General features: G+C 36.7%; 1 protein-coding gene across 4 annotated transcripts in view; it reads right to left on the bottom strand.

Annotated features, from left to right (window-relative positions):
• Positions 1–26,909, bottom strand: part of abr (ABR activator of RhoGEF and GTPase) — a 208,009-nt gene that overhangs the window by 32,150 nt on the left and 148,950 nt on the right. The gene's annotated exons all lie outside the window — the stretch shown is intronic.

Here is a 26,909-nt window from a genome sequence, read left to right as displayed (position 1 = left end):
TTGTACTCTTTCCACCTCTGGCGATATCATGAGGTAAAGTACACAGATATCAGAAAATGTGCAGTCTAGTTATCAATACTTTTTCAATGTCAGATGCAGATAAAAATATCTAGAAAGATGGATGGTCCACATATATAATCTAATGTTAACAAATGATATGTACAGTTCACAACATCTGAACTGAGGTTTCACACAATAGTTATTTATTATTCACAAATCATGTATGTGTTTTTTGTAAAAAAAAATTAAATAAAAAAATTAAAAAAAAATTCCAATTATGAGTTTTTGTTATAAAGCAGGACATCATTTTCATACATGTCCACTGTAGAGGATACCAGGAATTAAAGCATGTTTATTACATATTTTTCTAAACACAACAAATGACTAGGGAAATAAATTATATTTAAATATCCCTATGAAATATAAGATGTTATAATGAAAATCTTGCCAATTATGGCTTCCATTATTACACTTCTTTATTCCGATTAATATGTAAATTAGATACAGTGTTTAGACACATTGTATATAATGGAAAACCTTCTTATGGCCTTTTTACACATATTGCAATTAGCAACATGGTAAAACATTTTTTTGTAATTTTTATTTTATTTTATTCTTGATGTCTTTTACAGAGAACATAACATAGCATAACATATATATGTTATAAATGAACATATAAACATATAAATATACATATGTCTTATTCCTGTGATGGTAAAATACATCTACTTTATATATCTATACATGATACAAGTGAAGTGCAGATTTTGAAATAAAAATATAGCAAATGAACATGAGTCCAAACTTCCTGTTGCAAACGAAAACACTTTCACACAGGAGCCACATTATCTTTCTCTCACACACTTACACATCCTAAGATGCAACACTTAGGTGGATTGATTCCCTCATGAGAAAGACAGCAGTGATTTAGAAAGAGTTTATGAGAACGACCCCCTGTGCCCGATCTGTCCTGCACTTCCTCAGTAATAACAGACACGAGTGCTCAAGCAGTCTGCAGGGGACAGGAATATATGAAGCTGTGGGTTGGGGTTTGTATGGAGGCTGACAGATGCTCCAAATGATACAGACTGATGTGCAGAGAAAAAGATAAAGAAAGAAGAGACAGAAAAATAGGGGACTAAAGAATGAAAAACACACTGTGCCTGTGTTCACACAGTGGGTGTGCAGTGGGCGACACTAACTCTGTGTGAATATGTGTGATTACCAGCCACTTACTTTCAATCTGTTATGCAACACTTGGTTTAAAGACTACATCAGCACATGCTCCACTTTTCAGCTCAAGTTGCTCTATCTTCACACAGGAGTGCTATGTTTCTTAATTATTATGCGGCAGCACTTATATGCATGAATGTGGCATGACATCTATTATGTAAGACAGAACTGCAAAAGGGGACACCGAAACAACCCTGGCGAGATGTAGGGGGGAAAATCCAGGCTTAAATACAGCTAAGACAATTATAATAACCTAGTACAAATTTTCATTAAAGCTGGGGTCTTCAACAGGGGGTCCAACAATTATTGTTGCAATTTTAGTGATACAAAATAAAGTTATATATGAGTTTCCTTCTTAAATATTTTGAAGTTGGTAACAAAACAGTTGACGGTAGCCATTGACTTCCATAAGTATTTTTTTTTTTTTTTAATTTTCAAAATATCTTCTTTTGAGCTCAGCATAAGAAAGAAACTCATAAAGTTTTGGAACAATGTGAGAGTGAGTGAATGACGACAGTATTTTTATTTTTAAGTGAACTATCCCTTTAACCCATGTAGTTCTCTTATACACGTAAGTGCACATACTGTGATTTAAAGTGCAACCGATGTTCCTTAATCTGCTAATCTTATTTTATCTAACAGAAAGAACTAGAATGATAATTCAGGGTATCCATCTTTAAAAAAACACAACAAACAAATGCTGACAATAAAATACAAAACAATAAGTCCTTTTTTTTTTATTATTTACAAGAACCCAATTATTTAACTTCAATCTCACCCATTCTTAAGCAGTTAACCCTTGAAAAAGGTCACAAAATGATCCCTGAGGTCAAGCACAGATGATGAGGCACATATATATATATACAGTACAGACCAAAAGTTTGGACACATCTTCTCATTCAAAGAGTTTTCTTTATTTTCATGACTATGAAAAATGTAGATTCCCACTGAAGGCATCAAAACTATGAATTAACACATGTGGAGTTATATATGGAATTATATACATAACAAAAAAGTGTGAAATAACTGAAAATGTGTCATATTCTAGGTTCTTCAAAGGAGCCACCTTTTGCTTTGATTACTGCCTTGCACACTCTTGGCATTCTCTTGATGAGCTTCAAGAGGTAGTCACCTGAAATGGTCCTCCAACAGTCTTGAAGGAGTTCCCCGAGAGATGCTTAGCACTTGTTGGCCCTTCCGCCTTCTGTCTGTGGTCCAGCTCACCCCTAAACCATCTCGATTGGGTTCAGGTCCGGTGACTGTGGAGGCCAGGTCATCTGGCGCAGCACCCCATCACTCTCTTTCTTGGTCAAATAGCCCTTGATGCCTTCAGTGTGACTCTACAATTTTCATAGTCATGAAAATAAAGAAAACTCTTTGAATGAGAAGGTGTGTCCAAACCTTTGGTCTGTACTGTATATATATAATGTTAATATTTATATATATTAATATGAAAAGTAATATTACTAAACATTCTTCAATAAATAAAAAATACTTATTGACGGTTTTTATTATCATTATCATTATTATTATTGAATTTAAATTTAGAGTTTGATTATTTGAATAAAACTAAACAATTTAGTAATCTGAAGTCATTCTGGAGACCCCTTCAAAGATTTCTCCAGCCCCCGGGTTAAGAACCACTGTTATAGACAACATGAAAACAACAGTTTTATTACATAATGTATACAATGTGTTCTAAAAGTCAGAAGCAGGGGTTTTGGATAAAAATATAGGAAACTAAATGACTTCTTAAAGATATAAGTGAAATGAAGGGATGATAAAGTTTCAGCTTCAATTTCAAGCTGAGCACATCAACATTCAAAATAAAAGAATAGACAAGCAGTTGTGTGAAAGGAATGTGTGCAGTGAAGACCTGGACCCGGGGAGATCCACAGGAATGACAGAAGTCCATAACAATGAGCTCACACAGCTAGAATGAAGGAATGATCTGGGAATCTATTCACAGAAATGATGTTGATGTGCAAATCTGACATTCTTAGCATAACAGTCACACAGAGTTCAGGTTAGCACAAGAAGAAAACTCAAACCCTGTATAGGGTCCATTAAAAGCATTATATGATCACGATATATGATCACAGCCCTGCAACAGAATGATTGATATTTAATAATTAGACTAGTAGCACACTAGAAACGCAGGTTTACGGAACGTATTCTAAACAGACCATTCGTCACAGTAGAAAATATGAAAGCCTACAGTAATAGTTCTTGATATTTACAGTAAAAATCAGTGGATTTGTTCTAAATGTTCTGCTTTGATATCTGTAGTGGTAGTGCTTTAACAGGAATTAATTTAGTGATGCAACTTCCCAGAGAGGGTTTATGAATGCTAATGCTAACACTCTGATAGCTAAAACAGTCTCTCTGCGAAGCCTCTGTGATGATTATTCAAAAGAGGTTAATTCTTGTCAGACTAAAAAAGATACTAAAACCCGTCACTACTGTTACAGCACCACTGTTACAAATATTAACACTAAAAACGCAGATCTGAAACATATTTATATAGCTTACAACATGACCTTAAAGCTTTATAAACAAACCACAAAAGTTAATGTGAGCTGTTTTACAATTCATTATTCAAAAATAGACCTTTACAAAAGCCTGTTATGCTGCCCTTTCTGTTATTCTCTCTGCCTCAGAAAATTTCCACACACACACACACACACACACACACACACAGAGAGAATATTTTCAAGAAGGGTCCCACAGCTGGGATTCAGTATCCGTACCAAACAAGCGTCTTGAACTCGACAAACTGCCAATCACCTCTCATCAGCACATTAACTTCCTGCATATGGTCATACTGTCAGGACCCACCAACTGCTCTAAGATCTGCTTGTAGACACATGCCAAAGATAACTAGTACATTATCGTATGTTTCCCCCTCTGCTAGGTCTTCGATGACCAGATCTAGTTGATATGATGCAATAATAAGGTGTATTGAATCAGCTTTTGGTTCTCTGTGGTCCAGAAGCAGGTCTGAGAGCTTGCAGTCAGCTGATTAAACAGACTGTCTTGTGGCACCTTCTCGAGTGTTTATTTGGGTCTTGACCCATTTGGATCAGATTTTCTGGGAGCAAAAAGAGGCTAATGCAACCCTTCCAGCATTTAGAGAAATATGCTCATACACAGAGAACCACGTCCAAACATACATAGCCAAAACAAATAAACAAATAAAATAAATATACATCTTGATCTTAAATCTATATCCTAACATACCGTAATTCCTCAAATAAAAACCGGTAGTCAAATAAACGCCGGGTCTCTTATAGTGGCCGGGGGCGTGGTCAACACGGACAAATAAAGGCCGGGGGGAAAATTTGTGCAGCAGAGCCAGATAACGAACGTACACGCCCACTGCCGGAGCGTTTCTCGTTCTCGAGTCAAGAACCGGTTGCATCGGTCGTCGGAAACCGAGAACCGTTTCTGTCGGACGCGTCCGATTCGAGAACCGAGGAGCTGATGATACTGCGCATGCGTGATTCAGCGTGAAGCAGACTGACACAGAGCGCGTCTGAACCGACCTGGTTCTATTGGTGATTGATTCTGAACTGATTCTGTGCTAATGTTATGATCTCTGCCCACTGGAACGCTATCACTTTTAATTTAAAACAGGTTATTTAAAACAATTACTTATCAAATAGATGGTATTAGAAATAAAGGCCTGCCTCTAATAAAAGCCTGCTTCAAATAAAAGCCTGTTACCTTCTGCAGTTCAGGTAAATAAAGGCCCCGGCTTTTATTTGAGGAATTACGGTATACTATATACAGTATCTTAATTTTGATATACACTACCAGTCAAAAGTTTTTGAAGTGAGATTTTTTAAAGAATATTCTTCTGCTCACCAAGCCTGCATTTATTTGATCCAAAACACAGCAAAAGCAGTAATACTGTGAAATATTTCTACAATTTAAAGTAACTGCTTTCTATTTGAATATTTGAATTTAAAAATGTATTTATTCCTGTGATCAAAGCTACATTTTCTGCATCATTACTCCAGTCTTCAGTGTCACATGATCATTCAGAAATCATTGTAATATGATGATTTGTTGTTCAGGAATATTTTATTATTATTATCAATATTTAAAACAATTGAGTACATCAGGATTCTTTGATGAATAGAAAGATCCAAAGATCAGCATTTATCGGAAATAAGAATGATTATTAGAATGATTTCTGAAGTATCATGTGACTGGAGTAATAATGGTAAAAATGTTGCTTTCAAATCAAAGGAATTAATTAAATTTCAAAATCTTCAAATAGAAAATAGTCATTTCAAATAGTAAAAAATGTTTTTGCTGTACTTTGGATACTTTGCAAATAAATGCACGCTTGGTGAGCAGAAGAGACTTTAAAGACATTAAAAATCTTTCTGTTCAAAACTATTGGTAGTGTAAACTGGATACACACACACAAACTGTATACACTCACACACAAACAAACACACACACACACACACACACACACACACACACACACACACACACTCACTCACACTCACACACACACACACAAACTGTATACACTCACACACAAACAAACACACACACACACACACACACACACACACTCACTCACTCACTCACTCACTCACACACACACACACACACACACATATATGATGCATTAAATTAACCAAAAATACAAAGATTTTATTCTATTTTTTTTAAATTAACACTATTTTTTAAACTTTCTATTCAAAGAATCCTGAAAAAAAAGTTTCATGGTTTTCATAAAAATATTAGGCAGCACAACTATTATTTTCAACTTTTGTACATAAATAATAATAGCAAGGCCATCACAGGACTAAATTATAAATATGTTTACATTTTTATGTAATAAAAACTATTTAGTTTTATTTATATATTTATTTGTACATTTTCTAACAAATAAATGCAGTATATACATGAAGAAAATTTTGTTCTGATATGCTATTGGTCTAACAACCATTGAAGTAAATTTAAAATGTAATCTCAATGAAAAACAATAATAATCTCTTCATTGCATTAATTTCACTCGACAACCTCTCAGACAGCATTTAGACAGAGACACGTAAATCCCATGATATCAAAAAAAATTCTATGTTGATGAGCAGAGGCGTCTGTACTGAAAACAAACCCTAGATATCGCAGGGTGACGTACACTGTTGTGACATCTGACGCAATGTACAGGCGACACCTGGACTGGAATCCTGGATTCACTCCACAGAGCGTCTTTATATCAAGAATACAGCCTTCACCATATCAAATCGTATCACACACAAACATTCCCATTATAACACACCACCTACCTTAACAGAGCAAAGTTAAAACAACAAAAAGCTTTCTTCCTAAAACCTAAAATCTACAGCTGAATAACTGTGTGAGTGCATCTGCAGGAATGAGAAGGAAGTGACATTTAAAGGTGCGGGAAAATGTTCCTCTGACATTTCTGTCAAACTCCCTTTCGGAGTTACACTGATTTGTGTGGTGAAGAAGGGGATTTTCCATCGGGGGACTTGATGATGTCTGGGTCATGAATGAGGGATGTAACCTTTCCGTATCTCTTACTCTCTGTTGTTATCGGTTTCTCTGTCGTCATGTTTTGGTCATCTTTAAATCGCCAATCAGCTCAATGGTGAATCTCACAAAAAACTGCCTTGGAAAATCGATGTTTTAATCCCCAAATCACCCTTCCCATTGTCAGTAGCCTATTTTAAAGCCAAAATATCAATTTCATAACTCTATATCTCTCGGGCATTCTCATTTGGAACTTCTCTAGCAATGACAAAGTGTTTCAAAATAAGTTGGAAGGTCTTCAGGGATCCCATTTTTTTTTTAATTACATTACATTACATTTCCAGAGGTTTATAATTTACTGGGGAAGTATTTTTAGAACTTGGCAGTACTAGTAAAATGAATATTCTTGAAATCACACTTTTAACTACCTCATATAACCAGGATTTTCAAGGCTGTGGACCCTCGGTTCTTGATTATTTTTTAAAGCTTATTTTAATGCTTGTTTTATTTTAGATCATTTTAAGTAATCTTGTGGCCCCATTTGAAGTTTGCTGAAGTGCCCTGATGCTCTAATGTTAAAACACACACACACCAGTAGCGTAGCCAGGAATCACAAAGTAGGTGGGCCCAGAGAAAATCAGGTGGGCACAGCCTAAAATGCATCTGTTATCAAAATAGGCCAACACAACTACAGTACACCTGCTTCTTGAATACACCACAGTTTAATGAGAGCACAAGCATGTATCATGTCATCATAAGCAGTGTTAAGAACATAACGATAAGCATTTCCACTGCGCGCGGCCACACCACACACACACGCGCATCTGACAGATGCAAAAAACACCATCATTAAATCAGCAGGACAGTAGTGGACAGTGTGTAAAAACAATGCTTGGTCTGGCTCAGCGGCCACATAAACTACGTTATATAACAACATTAACTAGGCAACTAGTGTACATAGTAAACGTAGATTGGCTTACTTTTGATGCGCTTATAGACGGTTTCAACGGCCACAACATAAACAAACATTACTGCGCATGCGCGCTTTTTGGACCTAACTTAACTTCCGTTAGACTTCCAAATAGAATCAATAACAACAGCCAAGTCCCTCTAGAGTAGATAATTTTTGATAACAAACAAAATATGTTTGCCGCGTGGATCAGGCTGACTTAATGAAAATGCAAATTCATTCTTTGGCAGCAGGAGATGTTTTAAAGCATAGACATAAAGCGCGAGAAATAGAGGCTTCCCCAGTAACAGTTGTAAACAGAGCAGAGCTGGTACGCTCATACGCTGCTTTATCAGGCATATAACACGCAAGTCTTCCTTCAGAAATACAGCGAAATAAAAACACCTGTGCCTCGTTTTGATATTTAAACATATAAATGTAAGTAAATAATTATTATTATTAAACGTGCAGTACGTAACGTTACTCATGTTTATTCAGCGAAGCCTTTTTGAAAATCGATCAGTTTTAAAATTGTGGCGAGTCTCCAAAAATAAATAAATGTATGGGAAACACATCCCGCAGCACAACCACCTGACCCCAACTTCAGTCTACTCATCACCTTGACTTTAACTGCGTTTGTAAAAGGCACTGCAGCCAGACCGATATACACAACACAGACCGGAAGTTAACTTAGGTCCAGGCGCGTGCGCCCGATGAAACCGTCTATAACAGGAGACGACGGGGCTTTGAGTTGTTCAGCTCCTTACTACTGACTGATGGCTGAGGCTCCTGAACATCTGCATCATCTTCCTCCTGCGGCGGCTGTGGTCTTTTTGACACGAACTTTAATAAGTTGCTCTGTTTCATTTTTCATACTTAGCTAAACTTCAGTGTCCCTCTGTGAAATGTGCACCACGTCGTTGTGAAGGGGGGATGGGCTGTTCGCAATCTGACACGGGCATTTCATAATCACCATGACAACCAAACAAGAATCAAGAAACATTAAGATTTATTTTTATAGGTCAAGTATTGTGATAATTGCAACATAATTTACTCCTTCTGTTGCGATTATCACAATACTTGACCTATAAAAATAAATCTTAATGTTTCTTGAATCTTAATTTCTTCTTTAAATTTCTCATTTATAAGATCTATAGTAAATCTAATTTATTTTCTTTATCAATATATTTATATTATAATTTATTTTGGGGGTAAAATATCATCCAGACAACAGAAACTTAATAAGACTAAATTATGCTGTGCCAAAATGTCACTTTCGGTCAGCCTGCTGCTTTAACCCAGCAAATGACATTTGAGAGTGTAACAGACTCAAATACTGTAAGAACTGATCTTAAAGGGAAACTTGAGGGAAAATGACAGTTCTCCACTGCATTTGTGTGTGTGTGTGTGTGTGTGTGTGTGTGTGTGTGTGTTTTATGGAGGTCAACTATGGGTTCATGCTGAATTTAAGATTACTTACAATGGATAAGGTGATTGTCTTTTACAAAAAAAGCTATTAACAGTTGTGTCAACAGTAAATATCTTATGGGCTAAGTGTGTGCGTGTGTTTTGAAAGTGTTTTAAAGCAATAGCCTCATGGCTAAATAGTTCATCCTCATCCAGCAGGTCTGTAGCTACAGATAAGAGGCAGTTAAAGCTCGTCTAAAGCAGCCCAGCGGCTGAGCTATTCACTGCGTCTCACTCGGCTCAAGTGAATAAGCATCAGAAAATGTTTGAATGACGACGTGCATTTATTACCTGTATGAAAACACTGACTCCACTACCACTTGTACTCAACATTGGCCCAGGAGAATTATAGCAAGTTAAAGCAAACCACACGCACACACATCTTATTATCTACACAAAATAATGTGTATTCCTTAGATCCCACAGAAATATTGACATCTGAAATCACATGGTGTCTCTGCTGTCACTATACTACACATCAGCTATCGGTGCTGAGAAAGCAGAAGTGTGATCTGATTGTGTGATGGTTCCCCAATGAGCAGACAGTATTGATCAGACCTGACCACATGTGGACAACAGACACGGTCCATAACCATGAGAGCAAACACACATTACAGCCATGTGCAGGGATTCTGCAGGTATAAAATTTCCTATTACTGTTATTCCAATTATTAATAATATATAAATTCTCAGCACTTCCACGCAGGGCACTTTATTGGGCATTATTGTAAAAAACATGTTCTAAATAGGCAGAATGTGACATGTTTCCAGTCAAAATTTTCACAGCAAATTAGAAGTTGTTTGATGTTTGTACAGTACTGCGATTACTCAATGAACACAGTATCCCAGCTTAAAGCAGTCTCTTAAAACTTTCTCCAACATTTCTGTATGGTTGTCACATTTGGCCACATAGTGGAAGTCATATGCCGCGTTTCCACCGAAGTTACCGGGAACATTTGTACCAGGAACTTTTTTCCCCAGGAACTATTTTCCCCCCAGACCTGTTTCTTTTTTCGTTTCCACCGCGGTGTAAAGTACCGGGAACATTAGGCAAATAGACTGGTGACGTAGATCTTCGCGCGTTTCTCAATACAAAGTACGCTGATTTTGGACTTGCTTCCTCGGTAGTTCAGACTTTGCGCATTCGACTCGGGAGTGTGATGTCCGCGACGACGTAAGTCCGGTAATTCTGCAAACAGCAGCGTACTTGATAACATCAGTCAGCTCGCCTTGACTACTGCAATTTTCCTCACTGTATATTTATAATAAAATGAATTATGATATAAAAAACCACTGCCTCCTTTCGTTTTCATTTAAACAAAATAACAGCTGCAGAAATGTAATTAGTTCAGGGATATGTGTATATATACAGCCATTACAATGAAACGAAATATTATATCAATTTGCCTCTTTTATTTTCATTTTAACATATAGATAAATTGAATACAGACCAAAGATAACCTGTTAGATTTACCCAAAACTAATTATATGTTATGTTTAACCACTAAAGAGACATCAGAGCCAGCGGCACACATCAGAAGGTCTAGCCGAGGAGAGGCTGCTCTCTGCGGATAGATAAGCACTGAGCTCCCGCTGATCGCGTGGAACTGACCATCTCCGAAAGCGGCGAAACATATTTTTAAATAGACGCTGTCTTTATAAATAAACCTCAAATTTGAGTTTTAAACAACTACATTCTGACCTGAAATACTTTTAAAATTACATTTCATGACACAATAAAAGTAATATTTTGAAAATGATCCGAATAAATGGTGGTTGAAGTCACAATGGTGCATGAACTCAATGTTTAGTGACCAAGTCCCGCCCCCGAAAGTTCCGGAACTTTGAAAAAGTACTACCTCGCCAGCAGGGACTTTCTGAGGGGCATTTTTTTTTTTTACCAGGAACTTTATTTACTTCCTGGTTCCCGCGGTGGAAACGCGGCTATATATTGGGTACAGAGAATTGTTACCATCCTGAGCTTTAGCCACTATGCCACACCACCCACACCAAAGCATGATTTGAGGTTTGTGGATGTTTGTTCACAATCTTCTGCAGTACACAGTACATCATCTGTGATAGGTCTCTCAGCTGATCACTACACAGATCACCAGGCCTGACCAATGCAGAGAACCTGAGATAGGAAAGAGGACCAGCAGGAAATTAGGAGCAGGAGATAGGAAATGCTCAGAGGGCTTGACCAGAAAGTGAAGCATTGGAAAAACACAAGAATGGCTGGAAGAAAAAAATAGAGAGATCTGAAACCAAGAGTGGGAAAAGCAGGGGATGCAAAATGTTCCGTCCTGGTTCCTTAAGGGACAAAAAGAGAAAAGACGGATTACATTGAGGGCAAAAATCTGGCACGATTAATAATGGGAAATCTGATTAGCCGGCTGGCAAACAGAAATGGAAGCCCAGGGCAATGTGTGTGTGAACTCACTATATCTCACAGAGGCCAGCAAGAATGCCAAGAAAAGAAAGACAAATTCATCCTCACATACAGCACAAAAAGTCTCTTTATATCAGTCACACACATACTAGAAAAACTGGAACTACAACTGGAACTAAATATATCAATTACAGGTTTCACAATATAGCAGTATTGATGACAACGAAGTGCCAATCAACATTGTATGCTTTTGTACCTTTATAATAACAACATTTTTTACCAACACTTGTTATTTTTATTATTATTATTTATAATTTAATTATTCAAAATTTGGCCACAACAGTCACAAAAATTGATATTGTGACAGCCTCATATAAATATAGATACATATTTTAAAAAAACTAATTTAAATATAAAGTAAATATATAAATGTTTAACTAATTAGAATGCTAAAATCGAAATATAAAAATAACGCACAACATTGGTGCATAAAAAAACAGTGATCAACACACAACGTTCAAAAATGAAACCGATAATACAAATAAACATGATGAAAATTAGAGGAACTTGATGAAATTTATTAGAATAAAGGAAGTTATAATAATTTACAAGTTAAAAAATTTTTAAATATATACATAAAACAGTCTACAAGTGCCCAAAAAAGTAAAAGTGCACTGGGTGTATTGGTATGTTACTCTACTTATGTGTACTGATATGAAATCTCTGGGATACAAACACAGGACACGAGAGAACAACTGCTTTCATCCACCAAGCCTTCATACCAATATCATCTGCTATTCATGAAGAGAGAGAAGGACAGGAATGCTCTCTGGCTTCATCGTGGCACTTCTGAATCAATCATCTTTGGTATTCAAACAGGCACTTGGTCCAAATGTGCTCTCATGGGCTTTGTGTTTCCTGTAAAAAGTCATACATAGGGGTTCGGACTTCCCACTTTTTCTTAGCTTTTTTGTACATAAACACATACCATACATGATAAAACACCCCGTGGGTGAACTATTTTAGGTTGGAATATCAGATATACGCTTGATTAGATCCAAAAATATCATTTGAAACAAAAGGAGAACAAAAGAGAAAAAAAAGAGTAAAGGAGGAGCTGGGACTGCAAGCCAGTTTTCAAGTGAAAAGCAGCATTATGCTCAATTCTCCATCGTCTGGACATGTTCAGTTACGACAGACAGCTCAGTAAAACTCTCTCAAAGATAATCCAGTGGACCCACTATTATACTTCATTTGTAGATAAATGTCTATGAGTTTGAATAAAATGGCTTTATCTTGCTGGAGTTTATTGTTGTTTCTAAATCATGTTACTTGTTACCGTAGTTTTTAATGTGCACAGTAACTGAAATTTAAAACTATTAAAAGAAAAGTTTCAATAAACTGTTGCTCAGGTAAAATCCACTACGTATCAATATATCTTCCCTTGGTGCTTTGAACCAAAACTGAACCCCAGGTATCAGAAACAATATCGATGCAAAAAAAGACAGATTGAAGCATCCCTACATGCAGCCAACATACAGCGACTCATTAAAACAAAGGAATACCATAAACAAACTGTGTGAACCTGAGAGGGACAGCAGAAATCAGGTTAAGCGGAAAACAACACATTAAAACACATTCAATAACCCTGGGCTCTACTTTTTTCAAAAGAAAAGTCCAACATTTAATATGTAATAGTACAGTACTACAGTATGTACTGTAGACTATATACAACACACTAAATTAATAACATAATAAAGTTTAAATAAAAAATTATATGAATTAGTTTAATCCTACACACAAAAAAAGTTTTAAAGAACCGCATTTATTTGAAACAGAAATCTGTTATAACATCATAAATGTTTTTATATTGTCACTTTTGATCAATACACTGTGACCTTGCTGAAAAAACATTTTACTGACTCCCAACATTTTTAACAGAAGTGTGTGTGTGTGTGTGTGTGTGTGTGTATACAGTATATACTGTATAGATAATCTAAAATATTCTCAAATATGATGCTCTGTGACATAACGTTGCTTATTGCCACAGATTCAAAAGAGGAAAGCTTCAAAAGGGACAAAACATTTTAGAAATAATAGGGAAATGATGCTTTACTTTCATGAACTGAATATAACCAATACATAACCAATGCATTTTCTCAATTTATTCACCAGTGGCATGTGCATCATAAATTGAAATTTGAGCCTGAATGTACAAATAGAGCATTACTGGAAAGGCAAGAAGGTTTTGTGTGGATGGAGGATGTGTATGAGAAGAGGGTAGTTCCCAGGGGGTCTTCAGAGCAGCGTGTGTGTGTGTTTGTGGGGGGGGGGGGGGTTCTAGGGCTGTGCATGGAGGGTACATCTCTCTGATTTATGTTTTTGACATGCTGACATATTGTTTTATTGGACCACCTGCCATCATTCTTTCTTTGTTCCATGCTCTTGTGCTTTCTGTTGGGAGAAATAAACGACCAGCTGCAATCTATGATTAAATACTCTCCACCCAAACAATGCTGCTGTTCTTTCTTTCTGACTGTTGTTTCTGTCATAAACTTCAGGAATACATTTGCTCAGGTACATAGTTTTTGCCCTACAGCAAAAAGACAACACGCTGGCAGAATGGTGCACAAAAAGCTTACAGATGCCATGAAATATAATGGATTAGATTTTTAATGAATCTTTAGATCTAACTTTCAGCTGTGGAAAAAAAGTCAAGTTTAGTTAACGTCCTGGAGTATACTAGCATAAAGTTGGCCTCAAAACAAATGATTTTGCAGGGTCTATAATTTTCAAAATGAAAACAGGTGAATTGTGATGAGGATGATGTAACTCCACACCACGGGAAGCTGTGTTAACATCTCTATGAATGTGAGGGAGCTCTGCTCCGCTGAGGAGATGCTGGTGCTTTATGCTTTAAATGGGTCATATGATGTTGCTAAAAAGAACATATTTTGTGTATTTGGTGTAATGCAATGTGTTTAAGCGGTTTAAGGTTAAAAAAACACATTATTTTCAATATAATGTACATGATTGTTGCTCCTCTATGCCCCGCCTTCTGAAACGCTTTGATTTTTACAAAGCTCATCGCTCTGAAAAGTGAGGTGTGCTCTGATTGGCCAGCTATCCAGTGCATTGTGATTGGCCGAATCCCTCAAGCGTGTGACGTGTTCAGTTCGATTTGGTGAACTGTTTCAACCGATTCGCTAACAAGATCCGGTTAAATAGAAAGATTTGTTTGCAATCTGGACATCACTAGACCAGACAAAACCAACAAAACCCATTACAAACTAGGCATTTGTTGCATCCAGTGGGGACATAATTACTGATTATAATGACTTAGGGGCCGTTCACATATCGCGCCTAAAAATGCGTGGAAAACGCTAGGCGCGCCGCTTTCTCCTTCTTTCCAAAGCGCTCGGGCAGTTGCCCTGAGGCGTCTGCCTTTGCTAAGCAACCATGACATGCTCTCTCCATGAAGACGCAGAAATTTCAGCAAAGGAAAAATGGATTTGCAGCTCTAAAAATCCCTTGCAGTAGCTCTGCTACTAAAATCATTTCAAAATGACAATCCTATGGTCAGCTGTTCCTTCATCTTGGCTGAGCTTTCAACGTTGTTACGGGAAAGGATGAAGCTGATTGGTTAGTTCTTGTCACATGAACTGCGGTGCGCTTGCGGCATTCTGAAAAGTTGAGATGTTTTTAACTCGATGCGGTGCGGACGTGGCAGAAAAAAAAGGGCGCGTCGCACTGCGTGCGCATCGCAACCGCGTCGCTTCCATTATGAGCGCGCATTCCGCGCGCCTACATTGGAAATAACGAACTTGAGCACGCAAAAGGCGCGATATGTGAACGGCCCCTTATACTGTCTTTTTACACGTTGCGTATCGCGCTGCATAAACATAAAACCATAAAACCATAAAACCAAACGTGGTTTGAATCATTATTGGCAAATTATTTAAATATAAAAAACTTACTTACAGGTTGTGAGTCAGAAGCACCAGACTGTCCTTGCAATGTTTGAACTGCCCAACTTAATAGAAACAGCCTTTGTGCCACAGACGCATTGTAGGCTACTGGTTAAGGAAACAGTCCTCATCCCCCATAAACTGCACTGCACACATCTGAATATTTGGGTTAAACTGTTCTGGAACAGTGTTGTAAATACAACTTAACCACTGATTTCTATGTGTATCCTCTTTTGGAAGGCCAAACAAAGTAGTTTCGCTTTCACAATGAAACACACAGCATCTCCACAACATGGCGGCGGCAAAAGTGAGAATCAAAGGTTCTGCCTTCTGTTTTTGCGTGAACATTTGGGCGGCGTTATGCAAATCTAGACATGTGAAGGCATGTTAGAATGAGCTGTTTTACTAGGGTGTGGTTGACTCTTAACTTCATAAAAAATATCAATTTGGATTTGAGACTTTAGTCTTTGCAACTTTACAAATCTTCTTTATGCACCAAGAGCTTGTAACACTCCAAAGAGAAAGGAAAACTTGAAAATGCATCATATGACCCCTTTAATACATTTCGATTCAGTGTCGAGATAAATCTTTACACTGTGATTGTCTAATTTTCTTCCCTTGACATCCAAAAATATTAACAAAATTTGTCTGTAGCACTTCTGCAGTTCTTTAATACAAAACAGAATTAAGGCATAATGTGTGAATAATATATTATTTTTGCTTTGCTTGGTATACTTTTATGAGTAAACAGCCAATGCATTATTCATTACCAAAGGATTTGTATCTTTTTATTGCAGATGATATACTGTTGAAATAACTACTTACTAACAATGTAAACAAACATTACATTTAGGGTTGACCCCAAATAGTCGACAATTCGATGCTTCGATTTCAGGAGCCTGATTCGACTAACAATCTCACAGTCGAATATTCGCAGGCTGTTATGATTATGCCATCTGACTATATGGGGGAGCTCAAAGGTCTGATTTCACATAAAACTTGCATTTTTCTCACAATAAGTTAATATGCAGCCTATTATGATAAAGCTGTGAATAAGAATCTGGAAAGAAAGAAGCTTCAAATTAATATTTTAAAGTGCGTGAATAAATCCAACCACCCCTATAGATCCCCAGAGGCCCCTGATTCCATCAATCTTGACAGATGGGTGTTTTATGGCGCCCGCAGATACATACGCTCGCACACACAAACTTGCTGTAGGGTGCACATACTAGCAAATTGGTGGGACAGATTTGTTGCATATTAATGGAATCAGTTTGCGGGTCCAGCTGATGCTAGTGGCTGTCTACATGCGACAGTATGTGTTTGAGTCGATCAAAAAAGCTGCAACTTTGGCATCACTACTCAGTATTTTCTCAATCATCAAATCTTTTTACCTTGTGTATGGTGTATTGATGTTTATACTCATTCTGGCTTTATGCTTTAACCTTTATTTTTGCTTCTTTGGTAGTATACTGGTGTTCAATTGTTCCATTATTTTCGCTCTTTGCATCACCAAACAGCACATCGCTAATAGTGAAATCACCACTAATTACATTTATTGTCCTACAGGTTTTTCTGTCCATTTAGACAAAATCTCTTTCATCTGTTTTAAGGTTAATTCATTGTGTTCATAGACTGTTTTCTGTAACTTGACCTCTTTTAGATAACTAAAAGACAGATAGGGTACAAGTGACAGATAGGGTACAAGTGATTTGTGTAAAACATTTCAGAAACAGAAGTGAAAACATTTCAGCCGGTGTATGTATATCGTGTATATATTATTTACCTAATATAAGATGCATTTGGTTGAATCAAGCACTTCATTGTAGTAATATGGTGAAGTCTCTTCTTTTGTCTCTTGTCAAACTACATTGCAGAATATTAATAACCATGACTGGACTGTCACACCTATACTATTATAATGAGAACACCATTATAATAAAACGCTGTGAATTTAGAGTGTAGCTGCCGTGTTTCTGCGTGAAGAACGTGTCCGAAAAAAGGAGTTCATTCAGAGCCGCGTAGACACTTTCATTTGCATTCGGGCTCTTTTTGCAGATAACCTGAGTCAAAATATTAACGTTATGTTGTATAAATAAAGAAGCATATTCTATATGAAATTATGAGTTGAATCCCATTGATTAAAAATTTGCTATCAAATGCACTCTACTGGTCATTTTCAGCGCGTGCCTCTCAAAACAGAAATGCAGAACATTAATAACCTCTGTCAACACTATTGTAAAAATTGTGAATTGTTAGGGTTTTGCTGACGTTTAGTGTTAACTATCTTTTAATCAAAACATAAAAACATTATTTCCCCCGTTTATATCTGCGAGGCATTTATAACACATATTCCCTGTGAGTTAACATCAGTAATTATGGCTGTCGAATATCTGACTTGACTCAATGTGTTTTGCCCCGCCCCCAAACATATGATTCGACTATCAGTCGAATATCAGCAAGATTCGAAAATTCAGATTCGACTATGAAAATCCTTAGTTGGGGGCCACCCCTAATTACATTACATAATGCTTGTAATTTATGATGCATTTTGTATTGTAACATATTTATGTTTACAAACAACAGCAAAAAATATGCCCATCCCAAATTTTGTGCCCCAAAAATGTTAAAAGGTGTAGTTCACCCAAGTGCGTTCCTAGAGAAAAATCCCAGAACCTTGTTAGTGATGTAGAGATGATATAAGAGTGGAAAAATAGGGTGAACTCAGTGAACTCATTGTTGTTCTACTCCTTAGCTCCATAATGCACTTGAGCGTCACTGTTTTGAGCTCTCTGAGCCCTGATGAATATTTGAGCTGTGAAGGAGAAAAAGCAACCAAGAGAGAGGAAATGTATTTCTAGAACCGGGAGAGAAATTATCCTATAGTTACCCATTGTTCTTTTTCTCAGTCAATAAATACTAAATAATAAATAAGTCAATAAATTCTAAATCTGATTAGACTTTCCAAAGAAAGACTCAGATCAACACAAGCTGGCAGAGTTGTGAACTTTGGTGAATTTCAGCTAAATTAAGAGGTTTTCACTGGGGCTTTGTTTTCCACTTCCTGTCTAAACATGACCCAATTATATCCGATCCTCACTGCTAAATTCTGCTTTTATAGACAGATCAGTGCAGACTTGAATCTAGCAGGAAAAGCCTTCATTTCAGTAATCGGTAAACCTGGAATTAGTTATCTAAAAGAGGTCAGGTTACAGAAAACAGTCTATGAACACAATGAATTAACCTGAAAACAGATGAAAGAGATTTTGTCTAAATGGACAGAAAAACCTGTAGGACAATAAATGTAATTAGTGGTGATTTCACTATTAGCGATGTGCTGTTTGGTGATGCAAAGAGCGAAAATAATGGAACAACTGAACACCAGTATACTGCCAAAGAAGCAAAAATAAAGGTTAAAGCATAAAGCCAGAATGAGTATAAACATCAATACACCATACACAAGGTAAAAAGATTTGATGATTGAGAAAATACTGAGTAGTGATGCCAAAGTTGCAGCTTTTTTGATCGACTCAAACACATACTGTCGCATGTAGACAGCCACTAGCATCAGCTGGACCCGCAAACTGATGCCATTTACATTTACATTTATTCATTTAGCAGACGCTTTTATCCAAAGCGACTTACAGATGAGGACAGTGGAAGCAATCAAAAACAACAAAAAGAGCAAGGATATATAAGTGCTATAACAAGTCTCAGTTAGGTTAACACAGTACACCTAGCATGGGATTTTATATAATATAGTATAAAGAAAACAGAGAGAATAAAAAAAGAATAGAGCAAGCTAGTGTTAGAGGTCTTTACACATACACACACACACATACATACAATTGCATAATTAATGAAAAGAAAATAGAATATAAAAAGATTAGAAAGGTAGTTAGAGAATAGAATTAGAATAATGAGTGTTAAAGTTAGAGGGTCAAATAAAGTCATATATTTATATGCAACAAATCTGTCCCACCAATTTGCTGGTATGTGCACCCTACAGCAAGTTTGTGTGTGCGAGCGTATGTATCTGCGGGCGCCATAAAACACCCATCTGTCAAGGTTGATGGAATCAGGGGCCTCTGGGGATTGTAGGATGGTTGAGGGAAAGCAAGAGAATCAGAGGTGACATGACATATTACAAAAAAACCTGACAGATGGAGTTGTTATGATTAATGACTGTCCATAGTATTCAGATTACAATATGCTCCATGCATGCACGCACAGCCACTGGGAAACAATAACGGTACATGGATCCATCCTCAACCGTATCCACACAAAGACAACCCGAAGATGCCAAAACCAAGAAATCTAGCCTGACATACTAGTTTTTTTTATTTATTTTGTAACATAAACCAGATCAGGATAGAAAATGACACCACACCTCCGTGGCTAACCGCAAATCTTTCTAGGAAGACAAATAAAGTGTAAATGCTCTTCACGCCTGATGAACCTTTTGCTGAAGGTGTAGCTTAATCTATTTTAATACATGTCATCTGGAACCAGGCTGCCAGAAAGCTGTTTTCTTACACAATTATGTTTCGAGAAGGTGTGGGTTTGTGGAGAAACCTCAAAGCGCAAAGCTGGCTGTTGTTTGTCTCTGTGGGGAGCTCTAGAGGGGTTCGGGGTGAGAGGAGTTCTGTTCTCAATGGGTTTGTTCCAGCTCGAGTTACAGTGAATAAGAATACTGCCTCAAAGAGGACATGCCATCCTGTTCCACCAGCACATGGACAATGAGAGTAGAGGCTTCTAAGGCATTAATTCTTCTACTACTAAAGATACTATTACATTTTTTTAAAGAGTGGTCTAATACTGATCCAGACCAATTCAATCACTGTGCATACAGTTAAAATCCTTGACCTATGCATAAAAATAACTTATGCAAACAAAAAAAGTTTGTGAAATCTTCAGACTGTATATCTCCACCCAGGTTTACAAATCAATGTCTATTCAGCATTCATTCATTCATATTATTATTAATAATAATAAGTATTATTGTTGCATTAGTCTTAAACATTAGATGAAGATGATACCAAGTTCTGTTGGATTCAAATTAAATTATTTAATCATGATATACATAAACATACGCATTACTGTACAAAAGATTAGAGTAACTAGGGTAACCAAAAGATAAGGGTAATACGTTTTTAAAAAATATATTTTTTTTTAATTAACATTAAATTGATCGAACATGGTAGAAAAGCCATGTATAAGGCAGCAAAAGATTTATATTTAACATATTTTTTTTACTTTCTATTCATCCCAGACTCATTCAAAATGACCAGTTTCCACAAAATGTTAAGCAGCACAATTGTTTTAAACACTGATTAGAAAAGTTTCTAAAGTTTTAACATAATAAATGATGTCAGGGAATAAAAAAAAATGCTGTTGTAGTGTAAGATATGGCTCCCTTTAAACCACTTAGGCCATCCTTAAAATTATTGTTGTTTGCCGTAACCCGACCGACCCTGTCAATTTAGCACCGACTCACTTATTATTATTTTTTTTGCTTTTAGTCCGACCGACTTGCCGATTGTAAATTTGCGTTAAGACCGACCAATTATTTTTTTACTCTTCAAACAACTAATACAAACGCAATAAAATACTATTAATTATATTTAAGTAAGTATTGTTAATATATAAATTCCCTTGGCCTACATACAAATGAAGGCTATCTTCTTTAATTAAAAAAAAAACCCTTGACGTCATCTATGTTTACACAGATGTCATACTATGGCCTGTGCGTTCGCTTCGTCTCCTCTCACTCACTGTCAGAGTCAACGGTTCGCGCTTGGTAATGATGGCTGCGGCTGCAGTAAACCAAATGTTTGCGGTCACTGTTCAAAGTCATATGGGTTCGGGCACCATAATACATCTAAAAAAATTCATTAAAACAGCTCGACACCGCTTTAACTTGGCACAAAGTTCTGGAAAAACTGTGCCCAGATCTTTTCCCATTCCTTCTCCTCTCTAGTCTAAAACCGTGACCGTGTCGACTGTCACTTTATGTTCAAAAATCTATTACACGAATCAACCAACACAAGTTTCGAAAACGAAAATAAGAAAATGATTTTAACGACCTTTTCTCGGAGCGCGTCCAGGTATTTTTTTTTTTTTTTTGAACAGGCGTCACACAGCAACTGCAGCTTCGGACAAACACGCATAACAGCAAATAATACTTCTGCACAATGTTTCTCTTTTTACAACAGAAATGTGAATTCAGCCGGTAGTCAGACAGTCTCATACAGATTCGGTCTTGAATCGCCTAGGGCTGTCAAAATAGCTGAAAAAACGAAATTCGAATTTTTTACTTAAATATGATCAAAATTCGAATTATATTCGAATTTTAAATGCATAATTTCAGTTAGGGTGAAGAAAAGCTTTTTGCTTCTCTTCTGAGGCTCAAGATAGCGCATCGAGCAAAATATTACTGCATGTTTATTCAAAGCATTAGAATACATGACTGTGAAAAAAACATAATATTTAAAATAATGTTTATGAACCAATTATTATTAAGTGGCTTCAACTGGATAGGCTAACATAACCTTATAATGCAATGACACATATATTGTCATCGCATCTCGTCCGTGTACACGAGGTGAAAGATGATACAGCAGATCCTGCGTGTCGAGCTCGTCCGCCTTTGAAAGTTGTGTAGAAACAGCTGTGCGCGCGGCGAGATGGAATGGAACACGTACCGGGGTTCATAAGGCAGCTTCCTTAATGCACACCTAAAATTCATATGCGCATTCGAATGTGGATTTTTATATTAAATTCGACGAATATTCGAAAAAATATTTTTTTGATAGCTTAAGAAAATCGCCTATGCGATTTTTTTGTTGTTGTTGAAATTTAATCGTAAACACAGCAAACTGTAAACACAGTAAATGTTTTGCATTATGGCAGTCCTGCTTATTGTTTTTCGAAAATGTTGCGCTCCTGTTTGTCATTTTGCACGTAACTTCATGCCAATAAATCATCAGAAATATTGGTCTTTACCAATATATTGAATCTCCTCCTGCCTGTTATCCGTGGATTTACCTATATTTGGTGTTATTTGCCATATAAAACTTTAGACATGCAAAACCGATTTTACAATCGATTCAATGAACACTCGTCACTAAAATCAAACAGGATTTTTTTCACAAAAGTGACAACCCAAGAAAGCAAAGTAAACGTTCTCTCATTTGTAGGTTGCATTGACACCTAGCGGTGGATGCAAGTAAAACAGTATAACAGTACCTCATTTTTTTTCTCACCTGAAATTTATGCAATAAACATGTTTTTGACAAAGATTTAAATTTGTTTGTGGTCTATATAGCCTGCATCAAAATGAGGTTTGCAATGATGCGCCCGAAGGCACGGGTTGAAGACAGTCAGTGACGTCACGATATGCTAATTTGTTTAAATTCATAACAACGTCATCACCATCACAAAAATTTACTTTTTTTTTTTTACATTGAAACCTGAAAAAAAAAATATAGATACCTACCGACCCTTTTTTTTTTTTAATTACTGCTACTGCAAACCAAAATATTTTTAAGGATGGCCTTATGTATGAAAGAGAGCATTGTGTTGACAAAGCATAGCATTAGTTGCCTTACAGGGAGTAGAGGGGGATAAACCCCACCCAGAGAGATCGTTATAACTGAAAGAGTTTCCACAAGGACATTCAACACAACACTTCACAGCCGAAGAGCTGAAAACACATGAAAAGACCATAAGATACTGACTAAAGGGGGAGAGATAAATCGAAAGCAAGGCATGAAGAGAAAGAGGACTCCCTGAGGGAGAAGAGGAGGAGGCTGGTGAGGAGAGGAATAAAGCATAAAAGCAATCTTACACACTTCCTGCCTGTGAAATACTGCGGTTGTCGTCTGTGGCATTATATAACAAGCCACTACAGAGAAAAGCAAAACATCATATCACTATCTACATTGATGTAACACTCTCAGGTCACTGTGTTTGGTATGATGAAAGTGTTTAGAAAGTTAGACGATGAACTTGTTTTCACTAGTTTTTCATACTAGTTCTGGTACTTTGGAACAGTGTACAAATTTTACATTACAAAATCCAATAACTTTTTAGAAAGCATTAAAAGCAAAAAGTTAGTCTTCTCCAGAGAACTATTAAATACGTTAGATAAACTTCATTTTACAAAATGAAAATATATATTTTGCACTTTATTAATGTAAAACACCAGCATGACAGTAAATGTTAATAATTTTAAGCAACATGTCTTTTTCAATCAAGCTTCATTGGACAGGATCTGTGAGTGTTTGTATTTGATTTGACATAGTGACAGATATTGATTCGTTTTCCATCAGAAGAACCGGCCGGTTCACTCTTTACAAAACGGGAACAGCACTTAAAAGCTCTTTAATGGACAATAACAGATGAAACCCCCAGAGGTCAAAGATCAACTCCCAGTGGTCCCAAGCCAAGCAGATATGGTGAAATAAAAGGCCTGAGTGATATTAATAGATCACACCAGGTTCTGACTCAATCAGGATGATCCTGGGGCTTTTAGAAACACCGTCTTAACCAGGCAGGACAAGCGTCAAAGAGAGTTTACAGTGACAGCAACAAAGCCATTCACTGAGCTGCGATGCACAGCTTCTTCTGATTGGCTTTTATTTTGCTGTTTTGCACAGTACTGTGGTTTCAGTGTGGGCAGAAAAATTACTTTAAGCTAGAAACTTGATGAGGAATGTAGATGAAGATCTGGTGACTGTGATCATCATATTACTTTACAGTATTTTATCCACTTCATTAACAGTCTTTGGGTTTTTTCTCCCATAGAGTGACATGAATCATGATCATGCTGCTTTGTGGATGTGAATAGATGAATAGAAGTTTTCCCATCTCCCTATAAAACATGACTGTAGTACCAGGGTCCAGTAAAAGCAGAAGGGAGTTGCTACAATGAGACCATTTAAGGATTTTTACATGTAGGAGCCAGAAAGTTGTTAAATAAATCAGAATCTCTCAAGGGAGGGAAGGGAAACATTTGGGCTCCGTCCACCTCAACCAGAGAAGTTAAGAAAACAGACGCTCAGAGGGAAAGATTTAAACAGAAGATCAGGCTCAGATACTCATGATGGCAACACAATCACAGCATTACATAATCGAAATGACAGAGACTGATTAGTTTGGAGGATTGTGTGTTTTAGAGCATAAGAAGGTCCAGATGTTGACCTTGCCCGCAATATCACTGATCACAGACATGTAAAGTCAGTAGAATGTAACAAAGCACCTGGCATGTATTTAATATTATCCTCAACACATGACTGACAATGATTTAGCTCTCTGCAATTATATCTTTATTTTCATTCCTTTTGGCCAGCTTTTTTGCAGAATAAAATAAAGTTTATGCCTTAGTTTCACAAATCAAATCAGACAGCAATACTGGGTACAATATTTATTTACTGTATTTTATGAATATGTTATATATATATATATATATATATATATATATATATATATATATATATAGCTCTTGTAAATGTCATGCTAGTGATGCTTACTGTACTTACCTAATATTAGAATAAAACTGCATTTAAAAAAAGAATAAAAAGGCAGTCTTTTTTTTCATTTGCAGTAAAAAACATTTTATTCAGCAAGAATTAATTAAATTTATAAAAAGTGATATTTTTAAAATAAATGCTGTTCTTTTTAATCTTTCTATTCAAAGAATCCTGAAATAATAATAAAAACAGCGACAATAATAATAAATGCTTCTTAAGCATCAAATCAACATATCAGAATGATTTCTGATGGATCATGTGACACTGAACAATTGAGTAATGGCTGCTGAAAATCCATGCATGTACGTAACCATGGTACTTACACCAAGTGGTATTTGAAAAAAATATTTGAAATTACTATCATATATAAAAACGACTTGCTACAAGCATGGGATGCACATCAAGAAGCCATGGTGACAGCATACTTACAGTTGCTTAATGGTATACTTTCTAGTTAGTGAGTGAAAAGGCAACAAATCTAGTAAAATGGTGGTATATTTCACTGCTACACCTTTCCATACATGATTACATCCTCATGTTTCTCTGTAGCAGCTGTTTGACTGCACAGCCATTATCACATTAGAGGGTTGTGATGAGGTTTAGAGAAGGCCAGCGGACAGGTGCAGTATGAGTTTAATTAAACCTGATGAAGTCATCAAAGTATCCCATTCTCTCTGAGTGATGAGTACAGCTGCCTACTCCACACTCAGTAGCCCTCTCATACTGTACTGTGTGTGCATGTGCCATCATTATATCCACAGCACAACATATCATTCCACAGCTACATTCATGGCAATTGCTTTAAAAATGTGCTGCTCCTGGTGTTAGATCCTTAAAAAGAAGTACTGAAGTTAGACATACAAACCCAACTAACCGAATGAACTTGATGCAGAAAGTTACAAGGTCACAGACTGAATCAAGCATATATTATTGACCTAAAGGGTTGAGTGTCTCAGTAATAACCTGTATAAAGACCCTCAAATGAATCTAAATCTGCTTCAGTATCGACCTGTGCACTGCACAAAGTCTCTTCTCACCAGCGATTTAAACACCCTCTTTAAACTCACTTACACATGGACAAGGCCTCTCACATGCACAGAAAGAAGTGACTTTAGTTTCAGAAGCCGCTTGTATTCCTGTCCAGGAAGGAAGGTATTAACTAGAAGGCCAAGCAACCAAATATCTCTTAAAAATATACTTTACACCATAGGAGAGAGTTAAACGGGCCAGAGGTCACACATACTGAAGGGCGAGTGTGAAGTGCACCTCTATAAGAGCAGCTGTGCCCTTCTCACTTTGAAGATTTAGTTTCTATTATGAGGGAATATAAGATGCTTGTTTTACAGATTGTGCTACTTCCCTCAACAAACACACATACAGTGAAACACTGTGAAACTTTCTGCAAAATCTCATGTGCTCCAACATACTGGCCTACAATATTAAAGGAACACTGCTTTTTTTGAAAATAGGCAAATTTTCCAACTTTTTTTTTGCATGCTCATTGGCATAAAGCATCTCTAAGACCTCTCTATTCCCAAAAGACCATCACTATGAGTCACTATGAGTAGAAGCAGTGCTGTATGCATGTGTTTAGCGGGTTGTGATAACGTGTGTACTGTATATGACACACACCACATTCTCTGAGAAAACAGAGAATTATCTCTTGTGCTGTTAATTCACCTCTGGCTACAATCCCAAGAGAATAACATGAACATAAAACCGAAATAAACCTCCAGTCAAATTAAATCCACCTCATTTTTAGCCCCCAAAAACTGCTCTAGATGTTTAAGTGTAAAGCTTAGCAAAACAAGATCAAAATGGCTTGATAATGACAGCATAAAATAGCATTA

This window comes from Carassius carassius, chromosome 5, assembly GCF_963082965.1.
Source record: "Carassius carassius chromosome 5, fCarCar2.1, whole genome shotgun sequence".
In the NCBI taxonomy this organism is placed as follows: Eukaryota; Metazoa; Chordata; class Actinopteri; order Cypriniformes; family Cyprinidae; genus Carassius; species Carassius carassius.
Note: the sequence above shows the minus strand (reverse complement) of the source record. Positions and strands in the feature narration are given on the sequence as shown.